Here is a 20,567-nt window from a genome sequence, read left to right on the forward strand (position 1 = left end):
AGACTATATCATCAACATAGATTTGAGCTATCATGATTTTGCCTTCTTCATCCTTCACAAACAGGGTTTTATCTATGCCACCCTTTCTGTATCCATTTGAGGTCAGAAATTCGGTTAACCTTTCATACCATGCTCTAGGTGCTTGTTTCAACCCATACAAGGCTTTCCTCAACTTGTATACATGCTCAGGTTGGTTAGGATCACAGAACCCTTTAGGTTGTTCCACATAGACTTCCTCATTCAGGTAGCCATTCAAGAATGCACTCTTCACATCCATTTGGAATAGCTTAAACTTCAGGATGCATGCTACCCCCAACAGCAATCTGATGGACTCAAGCCTAGCCACAAGAGCAAATGTCTCATCAAAATCTACCCCTTCAACTTGAGTGTATCCTTGAGCTACTAGTCTTGCTTTATTCCTAGTAATTACTCCTTTCTCATCAGATTTGTTTTTGTAGATCCACTTGGTACCAACGATGTTGGTCCCTTCAGGTCTTGGAACTAGCTCCCAGACTTCATTCCTTTTGAACTGCTCAAGTTCCTCTTGCATGGCAGTGATCCAGTATTCATCAGTCAGGGCTTCTTTCACATTCTTTGGTTCAACCTTGGATACAAAGCAGGAATTTGAGTTTATTCCTCTTGACCTGGTAGTTACACCACTAGTGGGATCCCCTATGATAAGATCCTTAGGGTGGTCTTTATGAATTCTGATAGATGGCACTTTGGTGGTTGCATCTACTTCACATTCAGGAGGAGGTTCCTGTACTTCTTCAGACTTGACTGGACTGTCAGTTGAACTGTCAAGGAATGTTTCAACATCCTCCATGACATCGGTTCCTTCCTCTTTGTCGTCCACAATGACATTTATGGATTCCATCAGGACATTGGTCCTGTAGTTGAACACTCTCTAGGCTCTGCTGTTAGTGGAGTATCCCAGAAATATACCTTCATCACTTTTGGGATCTAGCTTCCTTCTCTGTTCACGATCTGTGAGAATGTAGCATTTACTTCCAAAGATATGAAAGTACTTCACAGTGGGTTTTCTGCCTTTCCATATTTCATATAGAGTGGAGGAGGTTCCTTTTCTCAAGGTGACTCTGTTGTGAACATAGCATGCGGTATTCATTGCTTCAGCCCAGAAGTGCATGGGGAGCTTCTTTGCATGAATCATTGCTCTGGCAGATTCTTGGATAGTTCTATTTTTTCTTTCAACTATTCCATTCTGCTGAGGAGTTATAGGGGAGGAGAACTCATGACTTATTCCTTCAGACGAGCAAAACTCATCAAACTTGGAATTCTTGAACTCCGTACCATGATCACTTCTAATCCGGACCACACAACTGTCCTTTTCCCTTCGAAGTCTTATGCACAGGTCTTTGAAGACATCAAATGTATCTGACTTCTCTCTGATGAAGCTTATCCACGTGTATCTGGAATGGTCATCCACCACCATGTATGCATATTTCTTCCCACCAAGACTTTCAACCTGCATAGGTCCCATTAGGTCCATGTGCAACAGTTCCAGAACTCTGGAGGTTGTGGGATGTCCCAGCTTCAGATGTGACATCTTGGTTTGCTTGCCCACCTGGCATTCTCCACAGACTCTTCCTTCATCAATCAAAAGCTTTGGAATTCCTCTAACTGCTTCCTTGGATATAATTTTCTTCATTCCCCGTAAGTAGAGATGTCCAAGACGTCTATGCCACAGCTTCACATCCTGTTCTTCCTTGGCTGAGGAGCATGTTGTGGAAAAGTTAGAGACTTCAGGTTCCCACAGGTAGCAGTTATCTTTGAACCTGGTTCCTCTCATAACTTCCTGATTGTCACCATTTGTCACAATGCATAGCTCCTTAGTAAACTGAACATGAAACCCTTGATCACACAGCTGACTTATGCTGATGAGGTTTGTAGTTAGTCCTCTTACTAACAGCACATTGTTCAGTTTTGGCACTCCAGAACAGTCCAGTTTGCCCACACCTTTTATTTTTCCTTTGGCACCATCACCAAAGGTCACATAGCCGGTAGTGTGAGGTTGAATATCTACCAGTAGATTTTCCATACCAGTCATATGTCTTGAGCATCCACTGTCAAAGTACCAGTCTTCTCTGGTAGAAGCCCTTAGAGCAGTGTGTGTTATCCTAGCATACCATTGTTGCTTCTTAATGGGAACATAGCGCTTATGTGTTTTATGCTTAGGCTTAACATGCAGGGCTTGGTTAGGGAAACCATGAATCCAGTAGCAGAAGGCTTTTATATGACCAAGCCTACCACAGTGGTGACACCTCCACTGCTGGTATTTCCTCTTCTGATGATCATTCATCCTAGTTCCTCGATGTTGAGACATTGGCTTTGACTTCCGCTTGAACTTCTGAACTTTAGCCTTTGGGCGTTTGTGTTCAGTTGAGGATCTTTTCCCAAATCCAAGGCCAGATTTGGTTCCAGACTGCTGTCCCACCTTTAGAATCTCTTCCAAGGTGTCAGTTCCCTTATTCATCATTCTGATGGATTTAGTCATCTGATTCAGCTTGGAGGTCAGCAGGGTTATCTCACCATTTAGACCCTCTATGACAGACAGTTGCTTTTGTCTCTCATCTTCCAGTTCCTTGATGAGTTTCTTTTGCTTTTCTCCTTGTGCACGCACTTCTGCACTGGTGGAACACAGCTTCTTATAGGCTGCAGCAAGTTCATCAAAGGTCAGTTCATCTGCACTTGAGTCATCTTCAGAGGCACAAACACTGGTTAGTGCAGTGACATGTTTGGCAGATTCTCCTTCAGATTCACTTTCAGAGTCTCCTTCAGACCATGTGATAGCTAACCCCTTATTTTGCAATTTGAGGTAAGTAGGGCATTCAGCTCTGACGTGTCCATACCCTTCACAACCATGACACTGGATTCCCTTGCCGTGATTGAACTTCTCATCAGAAGTTGATCTTTTCTTAATGTCAGACGGGATGTTCTTGACATTGGGTCTACCTCTTTGATCAATCTTCTTCACGAACTTGTTGAACTGTCTCCCAAGCATGGCTAAGGCTTCTGATATACTTTCATCACCTCCAGTATATCCTGCTTCTGACTCCTCTTCAGCATTAGATACAAAAGCTATGCTTTTGTTCTTCTTCTCAGCATACTCACCCAAGCCCATTTCAAAGGTTTGGAGGGAACCAATGAGCTCATCCACCTTCATGTTGCAGATGTCCTGCGCCTCCTCTATGGCTGTGACCTTCATAGCAAATCTCTTAGGCAAGGACCTGAGAATCTTTCTTACAAGTTTCTCTTCAGCCATTTTCTCACCTAGTCCACCAGAGGTGTTTGCAATTTCAAGAATATTCATGTGAAAGTCATGAATAGTCTCATCCTCTTTCATCCTCAGATTTTCAAACTTGGTGGTCAGCATCTGAAGTTTGGACATCTTCACCTTGGAAGTACCTTCATGAGTTATCTTGAGGGTATCCCAAACTTCCTTAGCTAGTTCACAGTGGTGTACCAGCCTGAAGATGTTCTTGCTGATTCCATTGAACAATGCATTCAAGGCCTTGGAATTTCCAAGAGCTAATGCCTCTTGCTCCTTGTCCCACTCTTCTTCAGGAATCTGCACACTGACTCCATCTTCAGCTGTCCCCATTGGATGTTCCCATCCTTTGTTGACAGCTCTCCAGAGTTTGCTGTCTAGAGACCTTAAGAAGGCTATCATACGAGGCTTCCAGTCATCATAATTAGAGCCATCCAACATGGGTGGTCTGTTTGAGTGTCCTAAATCCTTGTCCATGGTACTAGAAAGTAACTTCCCTAGATCTCACCCAGAAATTCACAGGCAGGGTGCCTGCTCTGATGCCAATTGAAATTCTAGTTATCAGACTTTGGATGTCACACGGGTTGTTATGACATCCAATTCTGCACAGACAGGGATTATGCAGAACTTAACAGTAAGTGCAGTAAATAACACAAGCAATTGTTTACCCAGTTCAGTCCAACATGACCTACATCTGGGGGCTACCAAGCCAGGGAGGAAATCCACTATTAGTAGTATCAATTCAAAGCTAAACTCACCCGTTTACAACTTATCACTTAATCCCTACCCAATGCAATTTCAATCTTAACCTAAGATTAGAGTTCCTACTCACTCCCCCTCAATCACCTCAGTGATTACTATCTTTAAACAATATTAAAGACAAGTTGAAGTCACACTTCAAACAACTCTTGATTGTGCTTCACAGCTTTAATCAAGATACACAGCACTCACGCTTAAAAGCTTTGAGTGACACAACACTTACAACTCAATGAACACCCTATGCCACAGCTATCAACTACTTGATAATGGCTTGGCTTACAAGATACGTCTAATACAAGACTCACAAAAATACAGCAGTGAAGTATGATGGACACACAAAATCTTCACGCCTCAAAATCCCTGAAACTGAATGAAGGAACGCCTTCCTTTTATATTGCAGTATCCTGGGCTTTTGCACCTGTATTCTCCTGAATTTTAGGTCACGCGAGTTCCCATAAATTCAACATTTAGGTTACTAACAAATAGGCTATTTGTTAGGTTCATTGAATGTAGCTTGGTTGTTGATTTCCTGGATTTTCTCTCAGTTGTTGAATCCCTGAAGAATAGCTTGAGAAAAAGCTGAAACAGAAAACTGAACAACCTACAATTTAGCATATGCTGTCAGGCATGAATGTCACGACATTCAGCTTGACATCAAGGTCCATATGCTGAGTCTGTTTTTCCAGAAAACAGACTGTACAATTTTGCTGACCTGTACATGATCAAAAAGACCATACTACAGTAACAGCTTACATTAATAAATGTCAAAGTGTCCGACTTAACATTTACACATTTGGCCTTAAGTTAGTTCTGTTATTCTCTTGAAGAACAAACTAAGTTACATGCTGAAGTATAGCAGAACACCACTCTGTCTAATGTTCAGTAGCTGCTGTCAATGATGAATGTCATAACATCCAGTTTGACATTCAGTCAGTAGGCCTTATGCCAGGTCTGGTCTTTCCTTGATAACCAGACTGGAATTAAATACTAAGTTCTAACAGAACACCTGCTGTTCTATTCCTTAGTATCTGTTGACAGGTATGAATGTCACAGCTTCCAGTTTGACATTCAATAAATCCTGTGTTAGCTAGTCCTGCAGTGACTACAATGTAGTCACACATACATGTCATGACATCTAGTGTTTTACCATATAATGCAGCCAATTAAACACCTACAAATCCCCATTTTCATATCACTACACACACACACAAGAACAAAAGTTTGATAATGCTAGAAAACCCAAGGTAATCAGAAACTCTAGGAAAACTAATCATAAAGGACCCAAGAGACTCTGGGTACCAAAATATAAGATTGTTTATGTTGCAGATATCTTATGCAGCAAAGTTCAAACACCAGTCATGGTACCTGGACTCTAGATGCTTGCGACACATGACGGGAAGAAAGTCTATGTTCTAAAGTCTGGAACTTAAAGACGCTGGATTCGTAGGTTTTAGAGGATATCAGAAAGGAAGAATCAGAGGCTCCGGAACTATTGGATCTGACAAAGCTCCAGAAGCAACTGCCATTCAAAATCCTGAAGAAATTAATCTTCCATTAATCCCAAAGAAAGCTAAAAGTCGCCTCAACATATCTGAAGAATTGATTCTGGGTAACAAGGACGAACCTGTCAGAACCAGATCTACCTTTAAGACCTCTGGAGAGACTCCTCTGGGACTAGTGTCTCTGATCGAGCCTACGTCCTGTGATGAAGCACTTCAAGATAACGACTGGGTTCTAGCCATGCAAGAAGAGTTAGATCAATTCACAAAGAACGATGTCTGGGATCTTGTTCCCAAGCCCAGAGGCACTCACGTTATCGGAACCAGATGGGTATTCAGAAACAAGCTGAATGAGAAAGGAGAAGTCGTCAGAAACAAAGCTCGACTGGTAGCTCAAGGTTACAGTCAACAAGAAGGTATTGACTACAATGAAACCTTTGCTCCAGTCGCCAGGTTATAATCTATTCGCCTTCTTGTATCCTTCGCTATAAATCATTCTATCAAACTGTATCAAATGGATGTCAAGAGCGCATTCCTTAATGGTTATATATCAGAAGAAGTATATGTCAACCAACCTCCAGGTTTTGAAAATCCAAATTATCCAGAACATGTTTTTAAACTTAAAAAATCTTTATATGGACTTAAACAAGCTCCCAGGGCTTGGTATGAACGAATAAGTAACTTTCTTCTGGAACATAATTTCATCAGAGGAAAAGTTGACTCCACACTCTTTTGTAAAAACCTTAACAATGATCTCATGATATGCCAGATATACGTTGATGATATTATTTTTGGTTCAGCTAACGCCTCTGTTTGTCAAGAATTCTCTGAGTTAATGCAGGCAGAATTTGAAATGAGCTTAATGCAAGAACTAAAGTTCTTTCTGGGAATTCAAATTAACCAAACTTCAGAAGTCACGTACGTTCATCAAAGCAAATACATAAAAGATGTTCTGAATAAATTTGACATGGCTGAATGCAACTCTGCAAAGACTCCCATGCATCCAACATGCATTCTTGAAAAGGAAGAAGTCAGTAAAAAGATTACGTAGGAGATAGATTGGAACGAAAAAGCACATCTAGAAATTGTCAGCTCCTGGGAAACAATCTGATATCCTGGGCAAGAAAAAGGCAATCAACTATCGCTCTGTCCACAGCAGAAGCAGAATACATCTCAGCATCACTGTGCACGACTCAGATGCTCTGGATGAAGAATCAGTTAGAAGATCTGCAAATCTTCGAGAGTAACATTCCTATCTTTTGTGATAATACTGCTGCCATTTGTTTAAGTAAGAATCCCATTCTGCACTCTAGAGCTAAGCACATTGAAATAAAACATCATTTAATCAGAGACTATGTTCATAAAGGGATAGCCACATTGAAGTTCATTGATACAGATCATCAATGGGCAGATATCTTCACTAAACCCTTAGTTGAAGATAGATTCCTCTTTATCTTAGAAAATCTGAACATTCAAAACTGCCCTGAATAAAATGTGCCTCTGAAGTGGTTAAATGAGACTCTGACATAAACAAATGGATTCTGCCTCTGACTCTGATACTTCTACCCAGTTAGAAGTTATCTCAGTTGGAAATCTCCAGGAACCAATCGTTTGGTATTCTTGAAGATCAGATATATCAAACCACGTGGAGCATCTTGCGTCTAACCTTGAAACTTCTAGACAGCTGTCCAGCAGTAATCAAGGAACAGACTCTTGAGATCTCCTCGAGCAGTGTGCAAACTGTTGAGATTAGACATCATTTATGAGCTATAATCATTTCTCCCTCTAAACGTGCTAACTTGGTTTTTGTGCTAAACTCTGAATTCTGTGTTGTTTTGCATGCGCCTTTTTGGGTATTTAAACACTCTTTTCACACTTTGCACACATTTCACTCCCACTCACTCTTTTAACCCCAGTTCTCTCAAGGCATTTCTGCAAACAGTTCATCTTCATCTCAGTTCTTCATCAACACCATGAATACTCAACAACAATCTGTGTTCAACTACTCTCAGCAAATGGATTCCAACAACCCTGCTCATAGCACCGGCAACCCTACTCCAACGGTTACAAGCGTAGTTACAACACCAGTTTACAAGGAGCCTCACATTCTTGACCGTGAACCCCATATTAACCTTGCAACACCTTTTGAAAAACTGGACGTGCTGTGTGAATCCCTGGTGGATTTTGATAACATGAGAAGAAATGGCGTAGACCTTACTGAAGAACTTCGCAAACAAGGTTGGGGAAACTACTTTCAACGCCTCTACGGTCCAGTTTACCCAAATCTCATTAAGGAACTCTGGAGATTTGCTGATGATGACGATCATTTCATAGTCTCATACGTTCTGGGTGTGAAGATTGTGATAATTGAAAAGTCCATCGCTGCTTTGCTAAACATGCAGAAAGATGGAGGAAGAAGGATTTACAACATCAATCCCAGAGCAAAATACATAGCTCAAGAAATCAACCCAACGATCTTCAAACTAAACGCAGAAGGCAACCCCTCCAAGAACAAGGAACTGCATCAGAACCTCCGGGTCTGGCTCAAAATCATTCTGGGAACAATCCATCATCGCCCAGCATCAAATTCATCAGATTACATCAATACAGATCAGAAATGTATTCTGTACTGTATTCATAAAGGTCTGAAGCTATGCCTCCCAGCACTCCTCTTCAAATATCTCAGAGACTCTGTACGAGAAACCAAAAATCACATGAAGCCCAGAACTTACATTCCCTTGGGAAGACTCCTCTCAGATGTACTGATAGAGAATGGTCTCGTGGACCATCTGGTAAAAGCTCAGGCTTATGAACGACATGGCAATCGACACTGGAAGGCCTCTGAACTCCAGGAATCTGAAGATCATGGGAATTCGGGAGAAGGTCAACATTAGACCCACTATGGACACCTCTTGGGAAGCCTTAAAAGATCAGAGGAAAATTCCCCATGGTCTATATCTGTTCTCCAAGGAAGAACCCAAAGAAGCAATTCTCCACTATCTCCAACGTCTGAAGGATGAAGGCGTGGATATTTCAGAATTCAGGTTGAGCGAACTGCCAGATAAAGCTCCCAACTTCGTGAAGCATAAAAGAGGTCCCTCTGAGAAGACATCACAGGCGAAGAAAGCGAAGCTAGGAGAATCCTCTGAAACAAGACCTCCAGCACCTCTGCAAGAGTCTTCTGGTAAGTCTGCCTCTCCTGCTCCTTCTGTACAGCAACTTGCCTCTTCTATTCCTCCACCAACCCCTCTATACACCCCATCTGAAACCCCTCCCTCAACGACCAGAACATCTCACCCACTCCCAAAATTTAACCTCGCCAAAACCTCCTTACCCATATCTGAAGCTGAACAAATGAATGAAACCACCTCCTCATCTTCAGCCCCAGAATACCCCCTTACTGTATCATCTCATCTGACACAGAATTCTCTGACCCCGCTTCTCCCACTCTAGCCCAACTTCAGACACAAAACCTTGCCTCCCAACAACCACATCCACCTCCACCTGAACCTGAAGTAACCTCACCACCCACAGAACAACCAACAGTCACTCCATCTGACGTTCAACCCTCTGACCCAAACGCCTCTGACCTTACCCCTCCAAACACTTCCGCTGAACCTCAAACTCTCAACCTAAGCCCTCCCACTTCCTCACCTCTATCATCTGAACCTGACCTCTCCCTGCCAACTCTAGAAGAGGCAATTATGTTGTTTGCAGAAGCATCAGTAGAAAAGGTTAAGTCCCTGTCCACAAACTCTAGCATCAGTTATGATCCTTCCTCTGTTAGGACACACTGGAACAGAGTCATTGGCTGGATGACTTTTGAGGCCTTTAAGCTAAAGCACATCTCTGAGCAAGTCAGAAACGACTTTATCAGAGACGCTGAGGCAAGACTATAGGAGCGCTTAGCCAGAGAAGCTGAGGAAGAAGCCAGAAGGGAAGCAGAAGAAAGAGCAAGACAAGAAGAACTTCAAAGGGTAAGGGAAGCTGAAGCCAAAGCTCTAGCTGATGATGCTGCTGCTGAAACTGAAGCAAAAGCTGCTGCTGAAGCTGAAGCTAAAGCCGCTGAAGAACAGAATGCTCTGACTCAGGGGGAGTCCTCTACTTTTGCCCCTCTGGTTCTCAAGACCCTTGAGGAGCTTCAGAAAGAGCAGAAGGAAGTCCGAGCCAGATTGGATCAACATGACACAGTCAACGCCAACATCCAGAATCTGCTAACTCAACTGCTTCAGAGAATGCCTCCTCCTCCCAACCCTTAGGCACTTAGGATTTTTTTCTTGCTTGTTGCTCTGCTTGTTTTGTCTCTGATGTTTTTGCTCTTATCTGGATATATATATATATTCTTGTTCCTGCTTATTACTTTTTAAGTCTTTTTGATTCTGACAAAAAGGGGGAGAAATCAAACAGCTCTGATGAAAAATTGTCTAATTCCTCAAGCACTCTACAAACATACTATTCAATTAAAATCCATCTAACTCTCTTTGACTTAGAAAGATGCAGAAAGGTATCTAGAAAACTTCATTGCTTGGAAGCTCTGGTAAGAACTTCTGAACTCCCTAGCTTATCTCAGGGGGAGCTCACTTCTATCTGATCTGATAAACTCTTATATCTGAATGTTTCATCTGTCAATTAAAGTTGTTTTGTCATCATCAAAAAGGGGGAGATTGTAAGAACAAAATTAGTTCTACAATAGACTCCAGGATTTTGATGATATAAAAGGATGAAACCAAAATTGGCACTCTAACGAAAAGTTTCTAAGTGTGCAGGACTCTGAACAAGAACAAAGGAATCTGATCGCTTTATCAGATACAGAATAAAATCAGATACAAAGTACCAGAAGATCAGAAGCATCTGAAGTGGAAACGCTCCCTAGAAGTTCTGACTCTGAGCAAAACAACATATCAGAATATCAGAAGCATCTGAAGAAGAAGCACGCTCCAGAAGTTCTGACTCTGAGCTACAGCATATCAGAACACCAGAAGCTCTCAACTTCCTCTGAAGTCAACACTGATGATCTAAAAGACCAAGACTATCAGAAGCTCTAATGTCATTTCTCAGATCTCAGATTAAATAGAGTAATTCAGACTCTGACGAAGAATTTCCTTATCCAGAAAGAGTAACGGCAACTACAACTTCAAAAGGAAAGAAACCATATTTGGAAAGAAGTTATTCAGGGAGACAAACTTGTTTTGGCAAGAAACAACAAAAGTTATGGCATTAAACTCTGATCAAGACAAAATATCTGCCATCACTACAACGGTCCTTTCACCTCTATATAAAGGACGGCAAACCTCATTGAGAGACACACCTGAACGTACAGAAATACTCTACTCTCAATCTTTCACGAGCTTTTGCTCATAACGTGAAACTTCTTACTTGCTCAAATTTCTGTAATATTTGCTTTAGCCTAGAAGCATTCTAGATTACAAATTCTGTCTTTACCTAAATTGAATTTTATTCCTCAAGTGACTCTGCGCAGTCTGTATACTTGAGAGGACTAAGAGATCTTTCTCTTAGACGTTGGTTGTAATAATCTTTCAAGATTTGTGGATTAAGTCCTTGTCGAAGGCGAAATCACCTTGGCCGGGTGGACTGGAGTAGCTTTGTGTTATAAGCGAACCAGTATAAAATCCTGTGTGATTTTATTTTGCAAAAGCGCTTATTTTCCAAAACAATTCAAACCCCCCTTTCTTATTTTTCTCACCTTCATTGAGGACACTCAAATAAGTTCAAATATGCATGATATGATGAATTAGAGAACTTCCCTTGATTGTATTTAACCATGGGCTGAGGTTACTTCAATAGCAAGGCACTGTGGATGATCAGATGAATTAGGGTTTCCTTGAGGAACAAACCTCAACCCTTTGACTTGTTTTGATCAAAATGATGAATTGAGATGTTAGGGAGGCATATTAGAAGGATGAGAGCTTTGGGAACCATTGCCATGCTTGCTTTCATCTCCTCTTGGCCATATCTTTGCACTCATGATCTCCTAGAGGCTTTGGACCTTGTGATTGCTCAAGCTACAGACAAAAGATGTTAGTGACATATTTTTGTGCTTTTGGTTAGTGAATAAAGATGAGAAAAGTAATAATATACAATTCAAAGCATGCTTGGTGATCTCAAACCACTCACAAGAGGTCCCACCCAAAGGCAAGGGAAACCAAGATGCTTATGATCCTTGAGGCTTTGCAAATGCAATGTTATGATGCCATGAGGGATCTTAGGGACAAAATTAGGGTCTTACAGATGCCCCTATTTAAGGTCATTCTATCCAGAGAAATGAAGGTTAAAATCTTCGTCTCGACGGGGTAGAATGGGCTTAAATAATAACAGAGAGACGAATTTTGGTCCCTAAGAGACCTCATGAGGCAAATGTATGTATGCAAAAGGTAACACTTTGTGGAGATATATGTCCACAAAGGAAAAGATCAGGAGGAATTGACAATCCATATGAGTAATTTTCTCCATGGGACAGAGACTCTGGGACTCTCATGGGGATAAGAAAGGGAATAAATTGCGTGAGCAGGGACTCTCATGGGGATAAGAAAGGGAATAAATTGCGTGAGCAGGGCACGACTTAGAACTACTGAGAGACACAAGAGAGATTCCATGAAAAAATAAATCAATGGAAGGGCCCGAGCTGACTCAAAGGCGCGTGTATTGGGGAATATGCAAATACAGCAAAAGTTATCCACTTCGGATACTTCGGATGAAAATCCGGACTCAGGCTGGGAGAATCCACTAAGGGACCTCGCTGGGGAAAAACCAAACAAAAACTCCTCTGAGGAAGCAACAAGATGAGGTATTACCGGTTACTGGGTAATAAGCTCAACGAGACATGTGATCTGAACACCAGTATAAGGGTGAGAGGACAACATGCTCGGGAAGAATGATTATCTAAGACCGGTATAAGGGTGAGAGATATCAATCATCCGAAATCATCTGAGGAAGACCTAAAAAGGTATACTTCAGCTCAGGAAAATCTGACTCCGTAGGGGACAAAAGTCATAATAGGGAGCAGGGAGGAAGGAACACCAGGGATACCGGTTACTGGGCATATAATAGGTGACCAACCAAAGCGTGAATTGGGGAATATTCCCAAGACACTCATCATCCAAAAGAGGGCTAAAAACAAGACTCGATTATAGGATGGACATTCGATTCCAAAAAAAGGATACGGATCTTACTCGACCGGGGAAGAACAAAAGGCTTCATCCAACGAGTGCATGAGATATATTATCTATTACCGTCATAACATAGATAACATACTCGCATGGAAGATTATCCGCAACCTGTTACTGGGTTAATAAAGGATAGATCGACCGAAGGGAGAGGACACAGAGATACCGGATACTAGGTATACAGTGATGACCTATCCGGGGGGAAGAAACAATCGTTACCAACAAACGGGTAAATGGAAGATGACTTGTTGGGGATAAATTGCTTTATCAGAGAAATTATCCAAGAGGTATATCACCGGGGGTGAAGGACTTATCAATACCGAATATTGGATAATGATAACCGTCAAGGAGGGGATTACATCTACCGGATACTAGGTAGAAAACCACGGACAAGTAATCATCATCGATTGGGATGAACAAAAGGTTAACTCTGCAAGAGGATGAAGTAGGGTTTACAACTACCGGTATAAAGGTATAAAACCACAGATGCCGCCGGGGCGAAGGTGGATAATTACTGGTTTCTGAGAAACTATTCATCTATACCACAGAGGAGTGCAGGGAACCGTCATAAGAGGCCAGTCTAGGATCAAACTAGATAGGCACGATGAAACAAAGTTCGTCCCTACGAGGATATAACTCAATGGGGAAGTCCATCCCAATATATGTGTTGGGAGGCCACATAAACAAACATTATCCACGAGGATATAACTCGGTGGGGAATATGGAAGGAAAGATAAACACTTTCCGCTTAAGGGGCTGACTCTATATGGGGAGATCAGGCACCGACATCTGCTTGGGGAAATGTATTACCAACTAGCAAGGGATAGCAAACAAAGATATATGGCAAAGAATGCAATCATGAATATCTGAATGTTATCACTATGCATATATGCATGGTTTATGTATGATGAATGTTGACAAATAGACAGTTCTAACACAAACAGGTCCAAAGAATAAGTACACAAACATCCGGTACTACATCTCAAGAGAGAAAGCGAGGACCAAAGTGATCTCTGCAGGGGAATAAGCATCCATCATTCCAAATGGGGAAAAGTCGTTACATAGATGAGCTCCGATGTAGAAGCAGCTCTACTGGGGAAGTTGTCCACGAGGAGGATGGATCTTTGGAAGGGAACAACCATAACCAGAATCTTCCAAAGATCACCAGATACTGTCCTACCAATGAGATCATTTCTGCTGAGGAAGGAGAAATGAATAATCTTATCCAACACTCTGCTTGAGAGAACGAACCATAAGATGTTTCGGAGGAAGAGGACACAAGCATGCCAGGAGCATGAACAAATGTCTTACCCTGTCGAGAATCTTACCATCCTTGGGAGAACACTGAAGACATCCCCAATATCCCTTTGTCATTGTGAATATTCACTTTGTTTAAAAACAAATTATGAATGATTTGATTAAAACAATGATACTTTTTTCAATTAAAACATGCAAAACATTTGTTGAAATAGAAACAAATAAGAATGCAAATAATTGGATAAAGGCTCAAATTTATTTGATGGAATGGTAGTTTACAGATGGCAAGACTCCATAGATCTTTACAATTTTGAAATTGGTGATATATATTGGAAAAGGGCTACATTGAACATAATGACCATTTCTCCACCAATTCTGAATCCGATGTATTTGAAACTTTGGTTGATGATGAATGAGTGAGAATCTTTGACGGATGGCAGTTGTAGAACAAAGTCTTGTCAGGATGCAGTTACTTGCCAAATCCCTATTATTTTGCCTAGATTGCCCCAGGGTGAGGTACTCAATCTAGCGGGATATATATATATATATATATATATATATATATATATATATATATATATATATATATATATATATATATATATATATATATATATATATATATATATATCCATTTTTTATGTCTCTAATTTTTGCCTGGATCGCCCTTTCGGGTTTTCAATCCACCGAGGCGCTCATTTTTGCCTAAGTCGCCCTTTCGGGTTTTCATCTTAGCGAGCTATTCTGTTTTTATTTTTAGGCGAAGTATTTCTTGACTGCATCTGAATTCACAGGACGAGTGATATCCTCCCCATCCATAGTTGTAAGTATCAATGCACCGCCTGAAAAGGCACCCTTAACAACATATGGACCTTCATCGTTTGGAGTCCACTTGCCCCTGGAATCGGGCGTGAAAGACAAGAATTTCTTGAGCACAAGGTCGCCTTCTCGAAACACACGAGGCTTGACCTTCTTATCAAAGGCTTTCTTCATCCTTTGCTGATATAACTGACCGTGGCACATGGCAGTCAGTCTCTTCTCTTCAATCAAATTCAATTGGTCATAACGACTCTGAACCCATTCAGCATCAGTCAACTTGGCTTCCATCAAGACTCTCATTGATGGGATCTCCACCTCTATTGGGAGCACAACCTCCATTCCATAAACAAGAGAGAAAGGGGTTGCCCCTGTTGAAGTGCGGACGGATGTACGATATCCATGTAAAGTAAGTGGCAACATCTCATGCCAATCTTTATACGTGACAACCATCTTCTGGATAATTTTCTTTATATTCTTATTAGCAGCTTCAACAACCCCATTCATCTTGGGTCTGTAAGGAGAAGAATTATGATGTGCAATCTTGAACTCACTACACAACTCTGTCATCATTTTGTTGTTCAAGTTAGATCCATTATCAGTAATGATCTTATCCGGCACACCATATCGGCATATGAGTTGATTCTTGATAAACTTCACAACCACCTTCCTGGTCACATTTGCGTATGATGCCGCTTCAACCCACTTAGTGAAGTAATCAATTGCTACGAGAATAAACCTGTGTCCATTGGACGCTTTCGGCTCTATCATGCCAACCATGTCGATTCCCCACATAGAGAAAGGCCATGGTGATGAAATCACATTCGAAAGTGTCGGAGGAATATGAATCTTATCCGCATAAATCTGACACTTATGGCATTTCTTCACATATTTGCAGCAGTCAGACTCCATTGTCAGCCAATAGTAGCCTGCTCTCAACATCTTTCTAGCCATGGCATGTCCATTGGAATGAGTACCAAATGAACCCTCATGGACCTCATTCATCAACCGGTCTGCTTCGTGTCTATCCACGCATCTGAGCAGCACCATGTCAAAATTTCTCTTATAAAGCACATCCCCATTGAGGTAGAAACTTCCTGATAATCTCCTCAGAGTCTTCTTATCTTTCACAGATGCCCCAGGCAGGTAAATCTGGCTCTGAAGGAAACATTTGATATCGTAATACCATGGCTTATCATCTTTCACCTCCTCTACAGCAAATACATGAGCTGGTCTGTCCAAGCGCATCACAGTGATATTGGGAACTTCATTCCAAAGTCTTACCACAATCATTGAAGCAAGTGTAGCAAGAGCATCTGCCATCCGATTCTCATCTCGAGGAATATGATGGAAATCAACCTCAGTAAAGAATGTTGAAATCCTCCTCGCATAATCCATATATGGAATGAGGCCAGGCTGATTCGTTTCCCATTCACCCTTAATCTGATTAACAACGAGGGCCGAATCACCATAAACATCGAGGTGTTTGATCCTAAGATCAATGCACTCCTCCAATCCCATAATACAAGGTTCATACTATGCCATATTATTCGTGCATTTGAAAGTTAGCCTTGCTATGAACGGAAAATGTGTGCCCTGAGGAGTAATAATCACTTCCCCAATGCCATTTCCATATTGATTTACAGCGCCATCAAATACCATACTCCATCTGGAACCAGGCTCTGGCCCTTCATCGAGCGTAGGCTCATCACAATCTTTCATTTTCAAATATAGGATCTCCTCATCTGGGACGTCATACTGAACGGACTGATAATCTTCGATCGGCTGATGTGCCAAATGGTCAGCCAAGGTACTACCTTTAATAGCCTTCTGAGCTCGATACTCAATATCATACTCAGATAACAACATCTGCCAACGGGCAATCCTTCCAGTTAAAGCAGGCTTCTCGAAGATATACTTGATTGGATCCATTTTAGATATCAACTAAGTCGTAGGATTCAACATATACTGGCGTAAGCGCTTAGCAGCCCATGCCAAAGCACAACATGTTTTCTCGAGCATTGAGTATCGAGACTCACAATTAGTAAACTTCTTACTCAAGTAGTAGATGGCATACTCTTTCTTTCCTGATTCGTCCTGCTGACCAAGGACACAACCCATTGAGTCTTCAAGAACTATCAGATACATAATCAGTGGTCTCCCTTCCACAGGCGGAGACAGAATCGGTGGCTCAGTCAAATACTCTTTAATACTGCCAAAAGCTTTCTGGAAATCCTCGGTCCAATCATGGGATTGATCTTTCCGGAGGAGCTTGAATATCGGTGCACATGTGGCAGTCATGTGGGATATGAATATGGAAATGTAATTCAAACGGCCAAGAAAACCTCGGACTTGCTTCTTAGTTTTGGGCACAGTCATGTCTTGTATTGCTTTGACCTTTGTAGGATCAACCTCAATACCTCTCTCACTAACAATAAAGCCCAATAGCTTGCCGGAACGGACTCCAAATGTACACTTGTTGGGATTCAGACGAAGCTTGTACTTCCTCAAATGTTGAAAAAGTTTCAACAGGTGTTCTACATGTTCAACTTCCGTTCTCGACTTAGCAATCATATCATCAACATATACCTCGATCTCCTTATGCATCATATCATGACACAAGGTGGTCATAGCTTGTTGATACGTGGCTCCGGCGTTCTTCAAACCGAAGGGCATTACTCGATAACAGAATGTTCCCTAAGGTGTGATGAATGTTGTCTTCTCCATATCCTCGGGTGCCATCTTAATCTGATTATATCCGGAAAATCTGTCCATAAATGAGAAGACTTTGAATTTAGCTGTATTATCTACCAACATATCAATATGTGGTAATGGAAAATCATCCTTTGGACTAGCTTTATTCAAGTCTCTATAGTCCACACACATTCGGACTTTTCCATCTTTCTTAGGCACGGGCACAATATTGGCCACCCACGAGGATACGTAGAAGTCACCAGAAACCCCGCATCAATTTGCTTCTGAACCTCTTCTTTGATCTTCACTGCCATATCGAGATGACTTCTTCTGAGCTTCTGCTTCACAGGCATGCACTCAGGCTTTAAAGGTAGGAAATGTTGCACGATATCAGTATCTAGACCAGGCATGTCTTCATATGACCAAGCGAAGATGTCAACATATTCTCGTAGCAATTCAATCAACCCCTTCTTAACAGACTCTTCCAGGAGTGCCCCAATCTTTACTTCTCGCACACAATCTTCAGACCCTAAATTGATTGTTTCCAGATTCTCAAGATGCGGCTGAATGATCTTCTCTTCATGCTCAAGTAGACGGGTAATCTCGTCAGGAATCTCTTCAACATCATCTTCTTCCGCCTCAAATACAGGGAATTCAAAGTTGGGAGATGGTGTTGGATCATTATGTTCAATGGGTTTGATCAACCTGCATAATGATTTTGGATATAAAAAGCTTTTAGAATTCAAGCAAGGCAAATCATTATGCAGATGAAAAGATTGATTTTATTTTATCTTTTTAGGGTTTTATGTGATCACCAATTTCATGTAAAAAGCGAAAAGGGGAAATAATTGGAAAAACAAACATTTAATATGAATTTATTGAATCAAAGTATCATTGGATTTATGCGCCAACAATGTCATCACTTCTCCTTTTGGCATGGGAGAGGGGTTTTCAAACATAATGAACATTACTTTGACTTATGCATAACTGTTGGAATATCCACAGCGACCCAATTATTGTAGATCCCTCCAGGGATGATGAAGTTGCTAGAATCCTCTTCGTCCTCTTCCAAAATGGCATCAGCCTCTTCATCTTGACCAATGTAGATGAAACCTCCACTCTAGAACAAACCTTGCTTGTTGAAGACCCCAGAAGAATAACCTATGCCAGCCCGGGACTTGTTGTCTTCTAACTCAATCATTTTCCCCAATCCAGCAGTTGCACCATGCTCAATGGCCAACTTTGCATCTTTATAGGAAGTAAATGAGGGAGTTTTCTTCTCAACAGGCTCAACAATAGATAAAGCTTGGAACAGAGTTCTAACTTCATCCTCAGCATCTATGCATGAGAAGGAAGATAAATGGCTAACCAGGAGAGCCTTTTCTCCTCCCACTACTACTAGTTTCTTATTCTTTACAAATTTCAGTTTCTGGTGTAGGGTGGATGTCACGGCGCCTGCCTCGTGAATCCATGGTCTGCCTAAGAGACAACTATATGATGGGTGAATATCCATAACCTGGAAGGTAATCTGGAAATCACTTGGTCCGATTTTGACTGGGAGATCAACCTCACCAATCACAGTTTTGCGAGACCCATCGAAAGCCTTCACAACTACCCCACTCTGCCTCATAGGAGGCCCTTGATATGACAATTTCACGAGAGTGGTCTTTGGTAACACATTTAATGATGACCCAGTGTCCACCAACACATTGGACATGGCATCGTCTTTGCAGTTCATAGATATATGTAATGCCAAGTTGTGGTCTCTTCCCTCCTCGGGGAGATCAGAGTCACAAAAACTCAAATTGTTACAAGCGGTGATATTTGCAACAATGCTATCAAACTGCTCTAGCGTGACATCGTGATATACGTACGCCACATCCAACACCTTCTGCAGAGCTTCTCGGTGTGGTTCTGAATTCAAAAGTAGTGATAACGCAGATATTTTGGATGGCGTTTGCAGAAGCTGGTCTACAATATTGTACTCGCTCCTTTTGATAAGCCTTAGCATCTCAGCACAATCTTCTTTCGTATTGCTACTCGGGCCAACAGAAGCAGGAGTTTTCAACATGGAGGCGGGCTTAGCAACAAGTGCCGGATTCGGAGTGCTCACAGCATTCCCAATCGGGCGTTCAACAAAGTTAGCGTCAACACTTCCTCGAGCATCAGCCTGGGGTTTCAACGGAGCTGAAAATACACGACCGTTGCGGGTCAAACCACTGACGTCAGCAATGTTTACAACAGACGAAGAGGGCAAGGGCACCTCTTTCCCACTTTCCACTGCTACAACTTTGTAGCGATAAGGAACCGCCTTCTCGGAGGAGTACGGTATAGGTCCGGCTGGCTTGATAGTCAGAGCTGGAGAAACCTTCTGCTTGCTACCGTCATACTTGATGACAACAGGCTCAGGTATCCGGAATACCAGAGAAATTACGTTGACTTCGAGCTCATCTTCGTCAACATTTCTATTTTGAAGGATCTCAATGACTCCCTCATCCAACATCTCTGCGCACCTGGCGACATCCTCTCTGATTGACAGAACAGACTCTGCATCTATCATGGTCGTGCTTATAATGGTTATAATCACACAACAAGCGATGCATCTCAACCAACGATTGTCGGATATGGCTGACATATTTCACTTTGTACTTGCCAGGACAGCCCTGGACCATATTAACAGACCTCCCATGCTCGGGCAATGGGTTCTTCTTCACATTCGGACCTACGTCCTCGAAAAACAAAATCCCGCTTCTCACAAGGTCTTGCACCTTGGTCTTCAAGGGATAACAGTTCTCCATGTCGTGTCCGGGAGCACCGGAATGATACACACAATGAAGCTCAGGCTTGTACCACCACTGGGGGTTAGCAGGTACAGCGGGAGGGTCTCGCGGAGTGATTAACTTTCTATCGATCAGAGATGGATAGAGTTCAGCATAAGTCATCGGAATTGGATCAAAGGTGAGACTTTTCCTCTCATAGCTGGTGCTGGCATTGTTGTTGTTATTTCGAGGCTGGTAGGCCTGCTGTTATGGATGCTGTTGTTGTTGCTGATATTGCTGAGTTTGCGGT

Source organism: Lathyrus oleraceus, chromosome 5 (assembly GCF_024323335.1).
Source record: "Lathyrus oleraceus cultivar Zhongwan6 chromosome 5, CAAS_Psat_ZW6_1.0, whole genome shotgun sequence".
Taxonomy (NCBI): Eukaryota; Viridiplantae; Streptophyta; class Magnoliopsida; order Fabales; family Fabaceae; genus Lathyrus; species Lathyrus oleraceus.